Source organism: Myotis lucifugus, unplaced genomic scaffold (genome assembly GCF_000147115.1).
Source record: "Myotis lucifugus unplaced genomic scaffold, Myoluc2.0 scaffold_95, whole genome shotgun sequence".
Lineage (NCBI taxonomy): Eukaryota > Metazoa > Chordata > Mammalia > Chiroptera > Vespertilionidae > Myotis > Myotis lucifugus.
The window spans coordinates 2,069,349-2,088,763 of record NW_005871143.1 but is presented as its reverse complement, the minus strand read 5'-3'; the positions used below and the strand labels follow the sequence as shown (position 1 = coordinate 2,088,763).

The 19,415-nt window shown below is 43.4% G+C and overlaps 1 protein-coding gene across 1 annotated transcript in view; it reads left to right on the top strand.

Moving 5' to 3' along the window:
- The window catches only part of JARID2 (jumonji and AT-rich interaction domain containing 2), a 151,754-nt gene that overhangs the window by 26,476 nt on the left and 105,863 nt on the right, over positions 1-19,415 (top strand). Inside the window, exon 2 of the mRNA XM_023756478.1 lies at positions 7,843-7,984. The gene's annotated coding sequence lies outside the window, so the exon portion shown is untranslated. The remainder of the gene's footprint in view (positions 1-7,842; positions 7,985-19,415) is intronic.

Below are 19,415 nucleotides of genomic sequence, written 5' to 3'. Positions count from 1 at the left end.
TAAGGATTCCTGCTTTTGATGGAAATTAAAACTGGGTTGCCCAGGTGGCATGCACTTGACTGGTTTTGCCTGTATAAAATTAATAAGATGTGGGGATGGCAATGGGTCTAGAGGAGTTATGATTGAATGCAAAAGAACTTCTCATTGTAGAGCAATGTGGATGTTTATATTTTAATAATAATTATTGTTCAGGTTACTGTACCTTTCCTGATTGTTACAAAAATCATGCTAAAGCTGAAGAATGAGTGAAAAGGAAGAGAAAGTGTAGAGGGAGGATGAGACCTTTCCCCAAAGAAGTAAGAGAGCTGCACTCAAATGCACAGTATGTTTTGCTCACTGTGTGATGATCAGAGTTTCAGTAGCTTCTGGGCTGGTCCAGAAATCTTACCTAGAGATCATGGAGCCTTCCCACTGAGTGTTTTTTATATGGAATGAAGTTCAGCCGTTGACATTTTCCAGCCTCCTCTCCAGTCCAGTGTTTTCTCTCCTCTTTTGACTCTTGGGAAGGACTTGCAAAGGAGAGATCTTTTGTCTTTTGATGATTTTCATTCATTTGGGGTTGATACAGCTTGAATAGGGCTGATTTCCTGATAGCAGTAATCTGGTCACCTTTCCTGTGTGTAACTGTGAGTCTATTTGGGTGGGCTCTTTCCTTTGTGCCTGAAGGTGAGGCAATGCCTTCTGGGCTCCCTGTCCTCCCTGTTCTGGGCTCCCTTCTGGGCTCTTTTCCTGCTTGACTCTCAAATTTAGCCATTTGCTTGATTCTCAAATAGGAAAAAAGGGAGAGGGTTAGATGCTTTTTTTGCTTACCCAGGGGCCCAACTTTTTCATGTTACTAATTATCACTGTGTCAGGTTGTTACCTAACACTAATTTTCAAAAAATTGAGCATGCGAAGGAAGGTTTAGAATCCCCAAGATTTTTTGGGGAATAAAGGTTTGTCTGGTGGCTGTGAAGGGCTCCTGTGGGATCCATTGAATACTTCTCTCTCCCCCCCCACCCCCAACCCCCCATCCACCTATCTACTATCCCTTTGGGTGTTAAACTAACAAAAAAAACCCCATGTTTTCCCTGTGTCTTGGGACTCTTTGACCCCTGGCACTTTTTGGACTGCATTTTCTTGGTTGGAATAGGAAATCTCCATAGCTGATTTGAGAGTAGACAAAGGGGAGCCCAGGTATGCTCAGGGGCCATTCTCCTGAGGGAAGGGGATAATTATTTTCCATAAGCCGAAGTATTAAACCTCTTTCATTTGCGCTTCGCTGACCATGAGTGTGACGGTGACATCATGCCTCACGATTGTCATTTGTTCCCAACCCTTTCAGCATTTTGATAAGGAGAGGATGTCAGTGGACCAGCCTGGGCTTAGCTTCACTGACATCTCTGCACAGCTCACCCTCTTCCTGGAACCCTAGGACAGATGGAAGAGCTTAGCTGCTGACCCGAATATGTATAGTTGGGTTTAAACTCCATATTCCTGTTGAACCTGTGTAGCTGGCCTGAACAGATTTTCCCTAGCATCCAAATGCAAAAAGCAAGCAACCCAATTTTTCTCTCAAAATTGGAGTAAAAATAGGTGTTTTCATTAGTAATGGCAGCAAGCTAGGCATTCTGACTACCTCAACCAAGGGGGCTGCTTTTATAATTTTTCTCTCAACTAAGAGGGCTGCAGCCAACCCCATCCCCCAACACACACACTCAAGCACACACAGCTGCTGAAACGAAAGCTCTCTTTGGATGCTTGACTGTTTAATATGTAATGTGATACCTTGTCTCACAGTGACAGGGTGACAGACGGGCATTGGCTCTATAATACAGAATTACCTTTTGTGCATCCCTCCTACAACAAAGCCAAATCCATTGACTCTCCCTAATATGGTAATACGTCTGATGTGCTCCAGATGTTTTGGAAGCTCAGAACAGCTTCAAAGTCTCCTTGTTTTTCTTTTTTCTTTAACCCTTCTTTAAGCATTGCTTTTGTGAAATAGAAGCATTAGATTTTTCTTGGGTTTTATATTGTAATGAACATGTAGCTAATGAGAGGACTAGTGAAACGTCTTTGTGTCTAAAACATAATAAAATTACAAGGACTATACATACATTCTAGTTCTTTTTTCAGATATTAGTAAAGAATTACCTTCTCTATGAGTGTTTGTGTTCTGAAATCTGTGTCTCTCATCAGTTGCTTAGTTGAAATTCCTTCAGCTAAGGAATCTGGCCTCCTTTATGTTTCAATTTTCCCAACCCCTTTTACGTTAAGGCAAAAGGGAGATCAAGAACAGGAATTCTTACTCCCCTTTGCTGCTGCTGTTCTAGGCGTAGAAAGAAGATGGTTTTAGTGTGTGGCCTTCTATCTTTTCATTTCTCGATGATTTGGAAGATGGGATGAAAAGTTCCTGAATCTGATGGCAGGGTTCTGTTGTATCTGATTTCCTTGGGGTTCTCAGTTTGAGAGAACGGGCACTGCCATTGTGGTGGATGCTTGGTTTCAGGCCTGTGACGTGCCGCTCCTGTCAGCTGATGGTGACTGGCTGAGGTTACAGGCAGTCCCCAGGCTGCCTTTACTGCGTGATTTGGAATTTTCAGCTCATATTTATTGCTTTTGTCAAAGACAATAGACGCGGTTTAATTTAAGTTCAACCTACTGAATATTAATAGAGGAGAACAAATGCTAATGTGGGGAGACTGAATCCTTGGGCCATTCAGTTTCCTCTATTTAACCTCCTCTCCCCAACAAAGGTTTGTGTAGGCTGGGGGAGGGGTTTGGGAAAATAAAATCAATTTGTGTTTGAAGGAGGAGGGGATGCCTTTTCATCGTTTCTCATTTACTAACAATAATAATTTAAAAAATTGTTGGTAGGGCTTTGTTAGGGGGAGGAAAAGGCAGCACCTATTAGCTCATCTAATATTATAATGATGGGTATTCTGCCCTGTGGCATCATATCCCATCTTGCTGACCTGGCTCTTTTGGATTGGACAGGCAGTAGGATTTGGATGAAAACATTCAAAATGAAAGGGGTAGTCAGTATACTGGAGATGTTAAAAGGGTGTGTGTGTGTGTGTGTGTGTGTGTGTGTGTGTGTCTGTCTGTCTGTCTGTGTATAGGTGTGTACAAAAGAAAAAGCCCAGGTTTATCCAACCATGTAGACTAAAAATAAATGTGACTGTTCTTTGTGCTGACATAACACAGGATGGTATGTCAAATTGAAAAAGTCATTCATATGCAGAACTAGTCAGTCTCTCCCCATCCACCCCTCCTCCTATAAAAGCTCAGAAAAGCAAAGGTCCTTCAATTTGCATAACAGGCAATCAATTTCCTGGCTTAGGCCCCATTTTCCTATTCTGGAAAGTCAGTCCACAAGCTACCTCTCTTGTACTTGAGGTAATCAGTCATTGTTAATCCTTGGAATGGGGAAAATTTTGGAGCTCTTTGAAGAGATTAGCCTGGTAAGGGCTTCAGAACAATGGACCCACTACTTTTATTTCTTTTAATGTAGCCCAGTCTTGCCTTAGTATTTCAGATCATCCTCATCTGTTTGCCTCACAATGAGCTCACATACAGTCCATTAAAATTCCCCATTTTTCATCAAAAATATTATAGTCCAGTTTCCCTGCATTTGTGCTTGGACATTTGATTTTTTGAAGGGAAGAAACATAATATGCCTTTTTACACTGAAGCCTCTTGGATATGAACACCTTTCCCAGCCTGTTACTTATTAAAAGTCTGTATTTGTCATTAGCTGACTCTTATAGCTCTGTGATAGGTTTTGTAAGCAATCTTTTTTTCACTTCACAAATTAGTGATAAAAGGTGGCAGAATGCCCATACAGAACTTTGGAACTGGGTGCCTCACTGTGTGAGAAATGGCTCACCTGTCCAAATTTCAAATGATGGACTAGGAAACAGAAGCATGGCAAAAATGAGACTTTTAATAATACTCTTGAGTGTGCACCCATTTTACAGGATCACAAGTGGGGCAAGGAACATAGCCTATTATTTAGACCCCCCTCCAGTTCCTCATTGGCTGAGGACTATTTGGTCACCTGTTTCCTAATAGGTCGCCTAGGTCTTGCTGTCTCCCATTGGGTTATTTAAAAAAATGCGCTGGGGCCTTCTCTAGTTGCCTCTGCCTCCCTTTGTCTCTAGGCCCTAGGAATCTTCCTAGGACTATCAGCCACATTAATAACTCTCATCCTCTCTCCCCACCCCCACATTCTGTTTGCTCTGGGGAAATTCTGCAGCAGCCTGGCCACATGCTGTTTCTTTTCCATGAAGGTAAATCAGAGGCATGTTTCTTACAACTGTGAGTTGTATGGTCATAGTTTGTGCAGTATAATTGGTTTCCTGGGACTTAATTCACACTTGCCTAGAGCTTTATAGTATTTTAAGGCAACCAGGTCTCTTACCGGTTTGAACCTTGTTTTCTCCTACAATAGTGGTTCTCAAAAGGTAGTTCCTGGACCAGCCAAAGCAACATCAGCGCCAGTTGGGAATTTGTTAGAATAGCATAACTGGGGTTGAGGCCTAGGGGACTGTTTGACAAAGCTCTCCAGGTGATTTTTACTCTTGCTCAAGTTTGAGAATCACTACTACTGTCTACAATCTACTGAGATTATTCTTGTTAGAAGGACAAGTGTATAGCTCTGCTAAGTCATTCACTCATTTGCTGCTTCCTCACTCAGCAAATACTTAAGGTCTAAGGGTAAGGCAGCATTTCTTCCCCACATTCACCTAGCAGCATCTAGTTCTTCCTTATTTCCCCCTTGATCCAGATATATTTTCAAAACCACTCGTCCCTCCCTCCTTCCCTCTCCCCTTCCCTCCCTCCCTCCCTCCCTCCCTCCCTCCCTCCCTCCCTCCCTCTCTCCCTCTCCCTTTCCCTCCCTCCCTCTCCTCTCTCTCTTTTCTTTCTTTTCCCTGATGCATAAAACAGCACCAGAGGCATGGATGAATAGAATGGACACATAGATCTCCAAGGGGAGGAAGGTGGAGGGGACGGGAAGAAATTAACCAGAGAACATGTATGCATAGCCATGGACATAGATAATATTGTTGTGAACGCGCCTGGTGGGGGGCGGACTGTGGAGGTTGAGTGGAGGGGGCAAAGGGGAGGGAAAATGGGCGACATCTGTAATAGTGTCAACAATAAAAAGATAGAAAATTGAGATTCAAAAAACCAACAAAAAACAACAAAACACCACACACACACACACACACACACACACACACACACACACAAAACACATCACTTCTTTTTACTCCTCCTTCACCACCACTGTCACACTGGTTTCTGTTTTGCTTTTAGGCATATTGCAAATTCCAGCTTTGCTCTTCTTATGCTGGTATTTATTGCAGGTATTTATTGCAAGCTTGCTTGCTGGCTCCACTGATTCATATTCATTGCCCTCCCCTATCACTTTTTTTTGCCCTATAAGTGCAAAGTTTCTTCTTTGCTCATACTACTAACTGGTACAACCATGTATACTTGTCCATCTATCTCCTCTCATTGGAATTTAGATTTTGTTTGGGATGCCTGTATCCCTGGCATATATGGGGGGTGTTAAGAAAATGAATGGATGAATATATATTCCCTCCTTTCTTTCCTGCTTTCTTCTTCTTTATGTACTATTGAAAAAATTGGAACTCAACCAAGAGTACACATATTTAGATGCATATCTGCTTTTTTTCTTATTAATTTTACATATGGTGAATTTTTACTATGAATTTTCCATACTTTTCAAGTGTGGCAATTCATTCATCTTGTCTTTTTTTTTTTTTTTTTTTACATATGCGACATATTATGTCCCTGGCCAGTTTCCTAAGTCAGTTATCTGTATCTTCCTACTGTTTGGGTGGGCTGTTTGGGTGGGCTGGCATCCCTCCTACCCACAATGTGATGTTACTAAAGTGCTTTAATTTAGTGTTGATATATAAAGGCGTAATGTCAACCCACATATGTAGTTTTAGTTTTCTAGAGCTACATTAAAATTTTTTTAAAAAGCAGGTAAGATTAATTTTAGTATATTTGACGTAATATATGCAAAATATGTCAAGAATTAATATGACATTATTAATCAAATGCTAGTTACACTGTTTTAAATTAATAATGAAAATGTATTTCCTCATCCATGCTAGCCATGTTTCATATGTTCAGTAGTGGCCATTGTAATGGCCACTACTCTAATCTTTGAAACACCAGCCACAGTTCTACCCTTAGATTCATAGATTTATATACAGTTATGTCCCTTTTTTGCCTCAGTGCAAACTCCCCACATTTCTCTTTCTTTGGGAAGTTGTATACATTTTCATTTCCATATTGTATTCATGACTCCCAAAGCCACATGTCTCAGTAACAGCCACAGGATTGTATTTACTGCACTGAATTAGATTTCCAACCTCATGTTATTACAGATAACTCTGAAATGATGTAAAAGTAGATAACTGAAGAAATGCATGCATAAACAGGTCAAGCCCCAGGGCTTTGTTGCAGTGTACAATGTTCTTTCAGAAAATTTTAACCAATATATAGGATACTGTAATCTACATAGTGCAGTGATGGCGAACCTATGACACGTGTGTCAGAGGTGACATGCGAACTCATTTTTTTGGTTGATTTTTCTTTGTTAAATGGCATTTAAATATATAAAATAAATATCAAAAATATAAATCTTTGTTTTACTATGGTTGCAAATATCAAAAAATTTCTATATGTGACACGGCACCAGAGTTAAGTTAGGGTTTTTCAAAATGCTGACACGCTGAGCTCAAAAGGTTCGACATCACTGACATAGTGTTTAGTGCAAATAACAGAAACCACTCTTTCAACCAAAAAGGGATCTAATACAGTGAATTAAGTGCATACCAAATTGGTGGAACATTTAGAAGAACCAAAATCAAGGGGTCACCCAGCACATTTGGCTTCGTTTAAAAGACAAGTACCATGACTATTTTACAGATACTGTGCTAGCATTCCTGCTGATGTCCCTGAGGCTGGTGACTAGACTGTGAAATTGGGGGTCAGTCGCTGTGGACATTTTTGTTGGTACTAGCTTCCCCATGGGTAGAATAAGTTGTATCAAGAACCTTAGATGCAAGGACATCTGAATGCTAGAATACCCATCAGGCTTTTATTCAACTGTCACTCATTAATGTGGCCTTACTGCTTGCTAAATACTTCCATATTACCTGGCATAACCCTTCCCTAGGAACTTTCTCCAGTATAGTTACACATGTTGGGCCTCCATGACTCCCTCTTCTACATGGTGCTATAAATGTAGTCATAGATAGTCCTGATCCTTTAAGACAGTCGAAGGCAAATACCGTGACTGTCTAATATAATGGATTGCTATGAAGAGGAAGTTGGGTAGTAGGATTTCTAGTTAATAACTAAGATATGGCTAAAAAGTAATGACATTTTTTCTTATATGGCAGGTACTAGTCCCTGAAGGGAAATCCAAAAAGGACTTCAGTATTTCTAGAGTAAATATTTAGCCCTTGAAGATTAACTAGTTTGAATTGGTAATACTTCAGATGCCTTTCTTCTCTTCCACCCCCAGCCCAAAAAATATTTATGTACTTAAAAAAGAACCCTTCAGTATATTATTATAATTAAAATTTTCTGCTTGAATTTTTTTACTATTACAATTGTTTATTTGTTAGGCATTCACTCCTGTAAAAGGTTCAAAGTAGATGAGGTATGATTTTTTTTCTCCCCATTCAAAAGAGATATGTGCCTTTAAGTTCTTTTCTATCCATCACAAGTCATTGTGTAGGGTTAACTGTGGTAAAGTGCTGCTTCCTGATGTCATGTGTTTAAGTGTTTGTCCCCTTTTCTCACCTGTAGGGCTCCTTGGTAATGGCCAGTCTAAGGGATTAGGACCAGCATCAGAACAGTCAGAGAATGAGAAGGATGATGCATCCCAAGTGTCCTCTACTAGCAACGATGTTAGTTCTTCAGATTTTGAAGAAGGGCCGTCGAGGAAAAGGTTAGTACCCAAGGCTGAAAGTATTGGTGCCTTAAATCAGGGACTGCAAACTAGGTGCCAGTTTTTGCCACATGGAAACAAACTTGGGCCCATTCATGCAATCTCCTGATTTTTCATAGAGGAGTCAGAGTTCTGAATTTTTATATTAAATGTCCTGGTTTCAAAAGATAGTCCACTAATTATATCTAAAAATAAATACACAAAAAAATGGTATGGGCCAAATAAAACATGTTATTGTCATAAAAATTGGCCAGAGTCACCAATGTGTAATTCTTGTATTCATTTAAAAAAATATATTTATTTTTATTGATTTTAGAGAGGAAGGGAGAGAGAGAGAGGGATAGAAACATCAATGATGAGAGAGAATCACTGATTAGCTGCCTTCTGCACACCCCCTACTGGGGATCAAGCCCACAACCCACGCATGACCCCTGATGGGGAATCAAACCGTGACCTCCTGGTTCATAGGTTGATGCTCAACCACTGAGCCATGCCAGCCGGACCTGTCTTGTGTTCATTTTAATAGATTTTTATCAGTAGTATTTCTTGAGTATATTAGATGGTATTTTGCCATTCCTGTACAGAAATGTTTCTAAGAATTTGAAGAATTAAATGTGTGTCTGAAAATTTCCCCCCCTCATCTGGAAAGCAAAATCCATATGATGTTTAATCAGGTTAGTAGTTGTGGAATAGGTTCTTAAAACTTTGAGTTTACCAGCAGTTTTCTTTTTTTTTTTTTTTAATTACTTTTAAAAATAAACTTAAGATGGTTGGATAAGGAAGTTAGCTGTGTAGCTAAGAGTTTGTGGTTTCATGGTCAAACAATGGCAGTTACATTATATAATGACTAGAGGCCCGATGCATGAAGATTCGTGCAAGAATGGGCCTCCTTCCCCCTGGCTGCCGGCACTGCCTTCGCTCTGGCCAGAGCCGCCTTTCCAGCTTCATTCAGGCCCAGAGCCACCTTTCCACCTTCCCATGCTGCCCAGAGGCCCGGAGTGGCTGGGGCAGTGCGGAACGCCTGCATTGTTGCCATGGTGATGATGCAAGGTCCCGCCCCACCCCCAGCCACTTGGCGCCTGTGTATGCAAATTAACCCATCATCTTCGTTGGGTTAATTTGCATACTCATTCCTGATTGGCTGATGGGTGTCACAAAGGTACGGTCAATTTGCATCTTTCTCTTTTATTAGTGTAGATGCTTTTAATTGGGTGTTTTAGAAACCCTTTTGGTAGTTATCTGCTTTATTTCATATCTTATGTGTTGTGTCCCCCCTTTTATCATTTAGAATTTATATTTCATTTTATTTCTTTTCCGTTCACATACTTAAAGTTTTCCTGGATGACTAGATTAATGACATTTTCTTAGAATCTGTTAGTTTGAGAGGTTGGGGAAAGGAGGAAAATTTCCTTGATCTGGTCCTTTCTGTTTACTCTTTCTACAGAATTATAGTTACATTTTGGAAACTATCTAGATGTTTATATCTAATGAAGAACTGAGTATGGTGGAAAATCAAAAGGATTTTAGCCATGTGTAGATATTTGAAATCCTTAACCGAACTGTACTTTGGATCTGAAATATGAGGTGCATCGCACAAGTGTTAGTTTATTTTTCGCCAACATGGAGTGTCTTTGTTTAAAAAGTTCCATGATACAGCGCCTGTATTAAGTTCTATCCTCAATTTTCTTGTAATCATCAGCACTGTGTCTTGGATATCACTGGATTTGTTGTTCAGTTAGCAAGCATGAATAAGAAGTATCTCTGCCAGTGTACTGGAATTTGTATACTACTCTTTTTAAGGACACTTGGGTGAGTGTCTAACATATTGCTCTGCCTCAATTTGAGAACTGCATTGTCACTAGAGAGGGGGAGCTCAGGATGTGCTAAACCACACCAGTAAATATATATTGGAATGTGTAATGTTATCCAAGCTTCCAAACATTGTGTATCGTCATACATCTGGCATCATCTTTCATCTCTGTTTGTGGAGCAAAATTCTATGACTGTGCGGTTGGAAGTGACAGCACCCAGTCCTTTAGCTGTGTTGTGTAACTTGTCCATCACCCTCACCTCTGGTAAGACCCGGGCAGCGTGGGAGCTTGATGATGAAGATCAACAGGCAACATTCTCTTGAAGGGGTCCTTTGTCCCTGGCTCCTTTCTCAGATGACCGTGCTGCTGGCTTCCTCTTTGCATGGTACACTGGTGTGGTGTGACAGCTGTGTGCACAGCATGTAGCTTTAATTTTCCAGGCCAGTGGAAAAGAGCACCTTAGTTCAGGGTGAACTTAAGGCAAATTTCATTATTGCTAATCTACTCTAATTTTTAATGTGCTAAACATCTTGTTTTACTGAACTGAAGACTCATAGCAGCATTTTATTTGGTTGTGACCACACTCTACTAGTGAAATCCACCAGGGACTTACTGTAGATGGACGGTTGACCAGTCAGGCTAGGTTTAGGGCTGGTCTGTGGTAGCCTGTATTACAGGTGGAGGGCTGTGTAATTGATCAACAGGTGGGGAAGTTAGGGGCATACATTTCACAATGTTGCCAGATATGTAATAACTACAAAATAATAACTTTTAATACTTTTTCTGCTCTTCCCCCCCCCCCCCCCCCATTGGTAGTTAATGTAAATATTTAGGAACCCTGTCGTCTAAGGCAGAATGTGTGAACTGGAACCTGAATTCTTGGGGTTTTGTTAGTATACTGCAGGAATTTTCTTCCTTTTCATCCCATGGCACTCATAAACTAATTGCTAAAATTCTGTGGCACACTAAAAAATATACTTTTTGCCAATATGACAAAAAAATAGGTATAATTTTGATTCATTCACAGCAGATGGCTATTGTGTTGGTTGTTGTCATTATTTTATGTTACAACCTAAGGGAAAAGCAGTCATTGCCCCTGACTAAATAGTCAAGTATTGTATGTTTTAAAGATTCTTGCAGCATACCCTTTAAATATTCAGATTGCAAAGCTCCCCTTCATTTTACAAAGATTGTATCTTTTCTTATACTTGACTGTGTGTGTCATCTCTGCCTCCAAGGAGTCAAGTCCAGAGTAACTAGTGGTTATTTCAAAATGTTACTTTAAGTTTAGGGTGGATTGTGGTCTAGATCCAATTTTAACCTTGTGTCTAAAATTCCCTAACCCTCACAAATACATTGGAAGAGCAGGTTTTATGATTGACTGTTTGCATTCACTGTTGTCATTTATACATCATACATTGAATTGTAAAAATCCAAGGTCATGATTTATATATTTGCTTTGAAAAAAGCAGTCTGTACATTTTGGGAATGATAAAAATTGCTAGCTCTTCTTGTTCAGTTAATTACTCTTTATAGATACTTGGTTTTAGGAATAGCAGTTAATATATGTTTTGTCTTGTGGGGAAAGGGAAAGAAAGGAATTTATATGTGTGACTTCCTTAAGAAAAGTTAGTCTGTGGTGTAGATTATGCCAGCCTTAGTTCAACCATGCCCTGAGTTTCCAACCTATAAATGGTAACAATTCCATTTGCTGATGATGCTTTTTAAGTCTTCAGTTAGAAAATGTGTGTACAAGGTGTTATTTTTCTACAGGAAACCCCCTATGCTATGTTTTGCCTTTGGTTTTAAATGAAGTTGGGAAGCTTTTTGGCACATAGGAAACAGTAGAATCCAGAGATTATAGGAATTATTTTCCTTGACAGAATTAAAAATAAAAGGTATTATTTTGCCTAGCCATTAAAAAGTCATCATCTAAAGTCCGTCTCTCTCTCTCTCTCTCTCTCTCTCTCTCTCTCTCTCTCTCTCTCTCCCTCCCTCCCTCCCTCCCTCCCTCCTCCCCCTACCCCCCTGTTAATCCTCACTTGATGATATTTCCTCCATTGAATTTCAGAGAGTGGAAGGAAGAGGGAGAAATAGAGAAACATCGATGTGACAGAGATATATTGATTGGTTGCTTGCCCGACCCAGGCTGGGGATTGAGCCTGCAATCAAAGTACATGCCCTTGACCTGAATCGAACCCGAGACCCTTCAGTCCGCGCGCTGACGTTCTGTTCATTGAGACAAACCAGCTAGGGCTAAAGTCACTCTTTGTAAAAGGAAAAGCCACTCTCTCTCTAGAAGTTCTTTGCCTGTTTGATGTACATGGCTGCCCAGCCATTGAAGAGCTGAAGGACTTAGTGTGGTGGGAACTCCTAGGTGTTGGTTTTCCTTTCCTTTCCTTTTTTTTTTTTTTTATCATTGTGGTAGGTGTTTAAAATAATTTTAAAAATTGTAATGTAGTTTTTAATGTTTAGAATGGAAACTATAGACTTGCAGCCTTTCATAGGATGGCCATGCCTACCTAAGCTCCTTACCCTCCTCCCTACCTTATATTGCCTATCCTGATAAACTTAATGGTTGTAAAATTTGTATTTCCTGCAAGAAGTATATGAGTATTTTCAGGAAACAGAGTGGACAGATTTTGTCTGTCAGGTGTGGCCTGACTGAGAGACTCTGCAATGTTTAGAGGAGATAGAGGTTATCTGTTTAGCTGATGGAAAGGAAGGTGTTGTACAAAGAAATTGGTGATGGTATATTTTTAGGTGCAAGTAAGTGAAGATCCAAAATGCGAGGTCCACAAAGGGGTCATTTGAATTGACCACTCAAATATGAACTGTGTATTTTATTTTATTTTTGGGTAGATGGAGGAAAATAGAAAGGAAAAATGTAAAGAGAGTGGTCTTTCTTAAGGACTTGTCATGAGGACCTTGTATGTGGCACAATGGTTAAGAGTATGGGCTGGAGCTAGACATGTGGTTCAACCATCTGCTTGTTATATGCTCTTGGGCAGGTTCTATACCATCACTGGGACTCAGTTTTATCACCTGTATAATGTCTATGATAATAATAATCACCTCATGGTGGTATTTTGTGCTGAACACGTTAATTCACAAAGAGCACTCAAGTGTATAATAAGTACTGTGTGCTAGATATTATTAACTGTCATCAGTGTATGTGGCACATGAATTGCTACATGTGAATATGCACATTCATCGGAGACTTTGCAAACGTGGTTTACAGGGATTTTGATTTTATAAATTGTGATTTCTATCTTCCCTCCATGGCATCACCGTCAGCAGCCATCTGTGGGCAGATGGAAAAGTGTGGGTGTGTGTCCCTCTTTGGAAGTTATTGAGTCACAGGAAGGATCTTTGTGGTTGTATAGTGTGAAATTTCCTTCTCAAAGCTTGGTGTGACCAGGTATTTGCTTGCACAGAGCAGGCAGAAGTGAGATGAGGTTGAGAGAGTAGAAAGTGCAGACTATGCCTCTGCAAGGACATAACTTTTCTTTTTGTTAAATAAACAGAAGACCTGATATATTTTAGTTAGGCTTTTTATAGTATAAAATTTATTGAGTTCTAAGGTAGTCCTCTTCCAGTAGACTGGATTTCGAATGTGAATTGTATTAAGAGTGAGGATGCCATGACTTAGTGCAGTTTAGTTTCTGGATATGATTACACGAAGACAATGAGAATTTTCCTAGGCTTTTAACAGGTATTTTTCCCCCTCAGGTGAATTGCCTATGTAAATGTTTTCCTGATTATTTCTGTTCTCTGTCACTATCCTATATAATAAAAACCCAGCAACTGAAACGGTGGAACGACCAGAATGACCAGAGACCAGAACACCATGGCCCCTTGCCCAGGCTGGCCCACCCCCCAGGGAGTGGTTAGGGGCGCCCCTAGGCAATGCAGTAGGGTGCAAATTTGATGGGGGAAAGTCAAAGAAATAGGGGGGAAGGTCTTAAGGGTCTGTGGCATTGTGGTGGTCGGCCTGGAGTAGGTTTGGAGTGTGCTGGGGAAGGAAGAGGAAGATCCGAGTGGAAAATGGCTCAGCACAGTACCTTTCTCATTGCGAAGGGAAACGGTGACAGCCATGGACTGAATGGGAGGTTGTTTCATGAGTGTGCTTGGGACCGACATGTTCATGGCAGTGGCAGTACTCCCGAAACTTCACTGATTCCAAATAGTAAACAGCTATCAATGTCAAAGAACAGAAAAATCCTCTCCAAATAGAGGCCCTGGATGTTGCAATGCAACCGAAGGAAACACCACTTAAGGAGGAGCTAGAAAAACCGGAAGTATGCGACCAGAGGATTGTGGGATTGTGGAGGACGCCTGGGTGCCTACCACTAGAACGTGGTAGCCTGTTACGTGCAAGTACATAGTCAGCCCTATAGTCCTGTCTTGCAGTATTTGGATGTGACTTCTGGCAGGAAATTATTTCGATTGAGGTTTGCTGTTCCCTTGCGTGAGGAAGATCAGAATTAAAGGTTTCGTTTGTTACCTTGGTTTGAAGCGGAGGAAAATGGGATAGTGACGAATAAGAAACTTTGGAGATAGTGAAGGGCAGTTTGTCCAGACTGTTGAGAGCTCAGAATTATAGTTTAATTGGGATAGAAATCCTGCTAATAGCACCTGATGCCTGAAATCTGGGCACTCTACTTTTAGGTTTTCCAGTTCAAGTTTTTGGAGACTGCCTCTTAAAACATTCCTGGTTGGAAAGTGCAGAACACCACCGCCCCTTGCCCATGCTGTCCCTGCCCTCCAGGGAGCAGTTAGGAGTGATCAGGCAGACAGGCGAGCAGTTAGGGGTGATCAGGCGGGCAGGCAGAGTGGTTAGGGGCAATCAGGCAGGCAGGCGAGCAGTTAGGAACCAGCGGTCCCAGATTGCGAGAGGGATGTCCGACTGCCGGTTTAGGCCCAATCCTCAGGGATCAGATTGGGCCTAAACCGGCAGTTGTACATCCCCTAAAAGGTCCCAGATTATGAGAGGGTACAGGCCGGGCTGAAGGGTCCCCCCCCTGCACAAATTTCGTGCTCCCTGTCTTTAGTATCCTATCTAATAATAGACAAACATGGTAATTGACTGTACCTTCGCTATGCCTCCCATTGGCTAATCAGCGCAATATGCAAATTAACCGCCAACAGAGATGGCGGCTAATTTGCATACTGCAGGCAGGGCAGGACAGCGCCATCCCACCTGTCCCGCCGCCATCTGGGCCTGCTATTTGCAACCCGGGGCGGTGGGGCGGGGCATCACCATCCCGACTGCCCTGCCGCCATCCAGGCCTGCTATCTGTGACCCAGGGTGGCGGGCGTTCGTGTGCGACCCGACCCGGGGCTGCCAGGCGGTGCAGCAGCGATCAGCCAGCCCGCCCGGCCTCCATCCGGGCATCCCGTGTATGACCCGACCTGGGGCGGCCAGGCGGGGCAGCAGCGATCCGCCGGCCCGCCCAGGCGTCCCGTGTGCGACCCGCCCAGGGCGTCCCATGTGCAACCCAACCTGGGGCGGCGCCCCAACCCCTGGATCGGCCCTGCCGTGTGCGCGACCCGGGGAGGCGGGGTAGGCACCGAGGGATCGGGCCTGCCATCTGCCACCCGGGGAGCGGGCCTAAGCCAGCAGGTAGTTATCTCCCGATAACTGTGAGAGGGCACAAGTGGGGCTGAGGGACACCCCCTCCCTCCCCCCCTCCCCCGCCAGTGCACAAATTTTTGTGCACCGGGCTTCTAGTCCTATCTAATAAAAGAGAAACATGGTAATTAGCCGTACATCCGCTACCCTTCCCATTGTCTAATCAGGGTGATATGCAAATTAACTGCCAGCCAAGATGGCGGCCGGCAGCCATGCACTGAAGTGAACAGGGAGGCTTGCTTGCTCCAGTGACAGCGGACTCCAACGTTCCCCGCCTGACTTGCTGGCCTCTCAGCTGCAACTGTAAGCAACTATGTTGCAAATATAGAAGCTAAACAAACCCCCAGAAACCTGCTTTAGTCAGCCGGGCTTCAGCCAGCCGGACCGCAACATTGTATCAAATACAGAAGGTAAACAAAGGCCAGAAACCTGCTTTCAGCAGCCAAGGCCTCAGAGCTAAAGCTGGCCCAGAATAAAAAAAAAAAAAAAGAAAAAAAGGAGCGGTTGGGAGCTTCAGTCACCCGCCAGCCTGAAAACGGCCCTCAGCCCCTCACCCAGACTGGCCAGGCACCCCAGTGGGGACCCCCACCCTGATCCAGGACACCCTTCAGGGCAATCCAGCCAGCCCCCACCTGTGCACCAGGCCTCTATTCTATATAGTAAAAGGGTAATATGCCTCGCAGCACTGGGATCAGCGGAGCCGAGAGGCCTCCTGGCACCGGGATCAGCGTGACAGGTGGCAGCGCCCAAACCCCCTGATCACCCTGGGCTCTGTGTGTGACAGAGTGCAGCGCCCCAACCCCCTGATTGCCCTTCTCTGTGTGTGACAGAGTGCGGCGCCCCAACCCCCTGATCACCCTGCGGCTCTGTGTGTGACAGGGTGCAGCGCCCCAACCCCCTGATCGGCCCTGCTCTGTGGGTAATAGAGGACGGCGCCTCAAACCCCCTCCCCCCATGGGCCCTGCTCTGTGTGTGACGGGGTAGAGCCATAACCTCCCCATCGGCCCTGCCCTGAGTGTGACAGTGGCGGCGCCCCAACCCCCTGATCGGCCCTGCTCTGTGTGTGACAGGGTGCGGCGCCCCTACTCACCCCTCCCCACGGGCCCTGCTCTGTGTGTGACGGGGTAGAGCCATAACCTCCCCATTGGCCCTGCCCTGAGTGTGACAGTGGCAGCGCCCCAACCCCCTGATCAGCCCTGCTCTGTGGGTGATAGAGGGCGGCGCCCCGACCCCCTGATCCGCCCTGCTCTGTGTGTGACAGGGGGCGGTGCCCCAACTCCCCTATCGGCCCTACTCTGTGTGTGACAGGGGGGAGCTCCTCAATCCCCTGATGGGCCCTGTTCTGTGCGTGACAGGGGGCAGCGCCCCAAGCCCCTGATCCGCCCTGATCTGTGTGTGACAGGGGGGAGCTCTTCAACCCCCTGATCGGCCCTTCTCTGTGTGTGACAGGGGGGGAGCTTCTCAGCCCCCTGAATCAGCCCTGCTCTGTGTGTGACAGGGTACGGAAGCCCCAACCCCCCTGATGGGCCCTGCTCTGTGCATGACAGGGGGCAGCGCCCCAACCCCCTGATCGGCCTGCTCTGTGCATGACAGGGGCAGCGCCCCAACTCCCCCATCGGCCCTGCCCTGAGCCCGACCAGGGGCTGCACCTAGGGATTGGGCCTGCCCTCTGCCACCCGGGAGCAGGCCTAAGCCAGCAGGTCATTATCTCCTTAGGGGTCCCAGACTGCGAGAGGGCACAGGACGAGCTGAGGGACACCCCCCCACCCCCCAGTGCACAAATTTTTGTGCACCGGGCCTCTAGTATATATATAAAAGCCTAAGCGACCATTTGACCATTCGACTGGTAGCTATGATGTGCACTGACCACCAGGGGGCAGACGGTCAACACACAGGCATGGAAACATGGAACAGACTGATGAATCTCAGAGGAGGGGGGCAGGAAGAGATTAACCAAACATCTTATATGCACACTAGAGGCCCGGTGCTCGGATTCGTGCACTGGTGGGGTCCCTCGGCCTGGCCTGTGGGGATCGGGCTGAAACTAGCTTTCTGACATCCCCTTAGGGGTTCCGGATTGCAAGAGGGAGCAGGCTAGGCCGAGGGACTCCACCGGTGCATGAATCTGTGCACCGGGCTTCTAGTGTTGATATAAAATACTTTTATACCTCCAGGTTTGAAAGGATGATAGTCCCTTCCCCACAGGATTCTTGCTTGGCAGTGTGCTGTGTGAGAAATTGGAGTTACTCAGTGTGAACAACCTTCATAATTTGAAGAGCCTAAATAATTTTTACATTTATCTTTAACAAAATGCACCAGTGGTATTGTTTAATGTTAAATGCACTTGCTTTTATTGCCAAATTCAAAGCAAAAAAGCAGTACACAGCTTAGATATATTTTTCTTAACTTTTAATTTAGGTTTAGACACCTTTACTCACCAGGCTTTTGCAAATTATTTTGTTGTTACAACCTTGAGTGTTTTACAAAGTAGGGATTATCACTGTTATAATTTTAAATTCTAAAGCTACCTTAACTGAAACAGAGTCTTCACTTAAATAAATAAGGAAGGGGCAAAATTGAGGAATGGAATATTATGTGACATATTCAGTATCACAAAAAATAATTGTGGAATTAAATATAAAGTAACGGTAGATGTGTCCACCCTGCCTGCTCTTTTTATTTAACTAGATAGTTGCCATTTCTGATGCTCTTCTTTTCTTTTTTTTAGATTTAAATGTCTTTCTGGGTTCATTTTCCTTTTCCTTTTACCTGAAGGACCTTAACATTTCTATATAGGTCTGCTGAGTTTTGATCAATCTTTCAACTTTTGTATGTTGGAAAAGGTATATAAAGGTCTTTCTCACCCTAATTTAAAGGACATATTTATATTTTATGAGAACTGTAGAATCACATGTAGTTGTAAGAAATTCTTCTTCACTTTTAAAATATATTTTTGCTGGGTATGGAATTCTAGGGTCCCTAGCACCCCGCACAGTGATGTAAAGATGGGCTCCACTCCACTATCTCCAGGTTTGCATTGTTTTTTGATAGGAAGTCTATTGTCATTCTTAGCTCTCTAAGAAGTATCATTCTCCCCAGTCAACTTCTTAAGATTTTATTATATTCTATCATGCAGTGCCCCTTGGTATAGTTTTCTTTATGTTTCTTGTGTTTGGAGTTACTGAATTTTAGTTCTGTAGATTTCATCAGTTTTGGAAAGTTTGGAGCCAGTATTTCTGCAAATATTTTTTTGGGGGGTGTTCCTCTTTCCCTCTTTAGGGATTTCAGTTGCACATATATTTGTCTTCTTGAAGTTGTCCCACAGCTCATTGATATTCTTTCTGTTCATTTTGTTCTGGTCTGTTTTTCCCCTCTTGTGTTTCATTTTAAGTAGTTTCTATTCCAAATCTGTGAACATGTACTTTTTAATAGAGATTGTTGTTTCTGTCTTAAAAGTTAGATTTTGATCTTTGTATCTTCAGTGCCTCTCCTATTATATGTTTTATCTTGCTCTCCCAGAACATATGGAATAAGTTATAATAGATGCTTTAATATGTTTGTCTACAATTCTGTCATCTATATCATTTATGGTTCAGTTTGGATTGATTTTCCTTCTCAATATGGTCTTTTTGCTGTTTTGCTTGTCTGGTAATTTCTTATGGGAGGCAGGTATTGTAAAATTTTCTTTGTTGGGTGCTGGATAGATTTGTAATGCTCTGCCTGTTCTTGAGCATTGCTCTAGCAGGGGTCCTCAAACTACAGCCTGCAGGCCACATGCGGCCCACCGAAAACATTTATCCGGCCCGCCGGGTGTTTTTGCCGCAGCTGCCTGTTGCTTAGCAGCCAACTAGTTTTTTTTTAAACTATAGTCCGGCCCTCCAACGATCTGAGGGACAGTGAACTGGCCCCCTGTTTAAAAAGTTTGAGGACCCCTGCATCTAGAGCAGTGGTTCTCAACCTTGGCTGCACATTAGAATCACCTGGG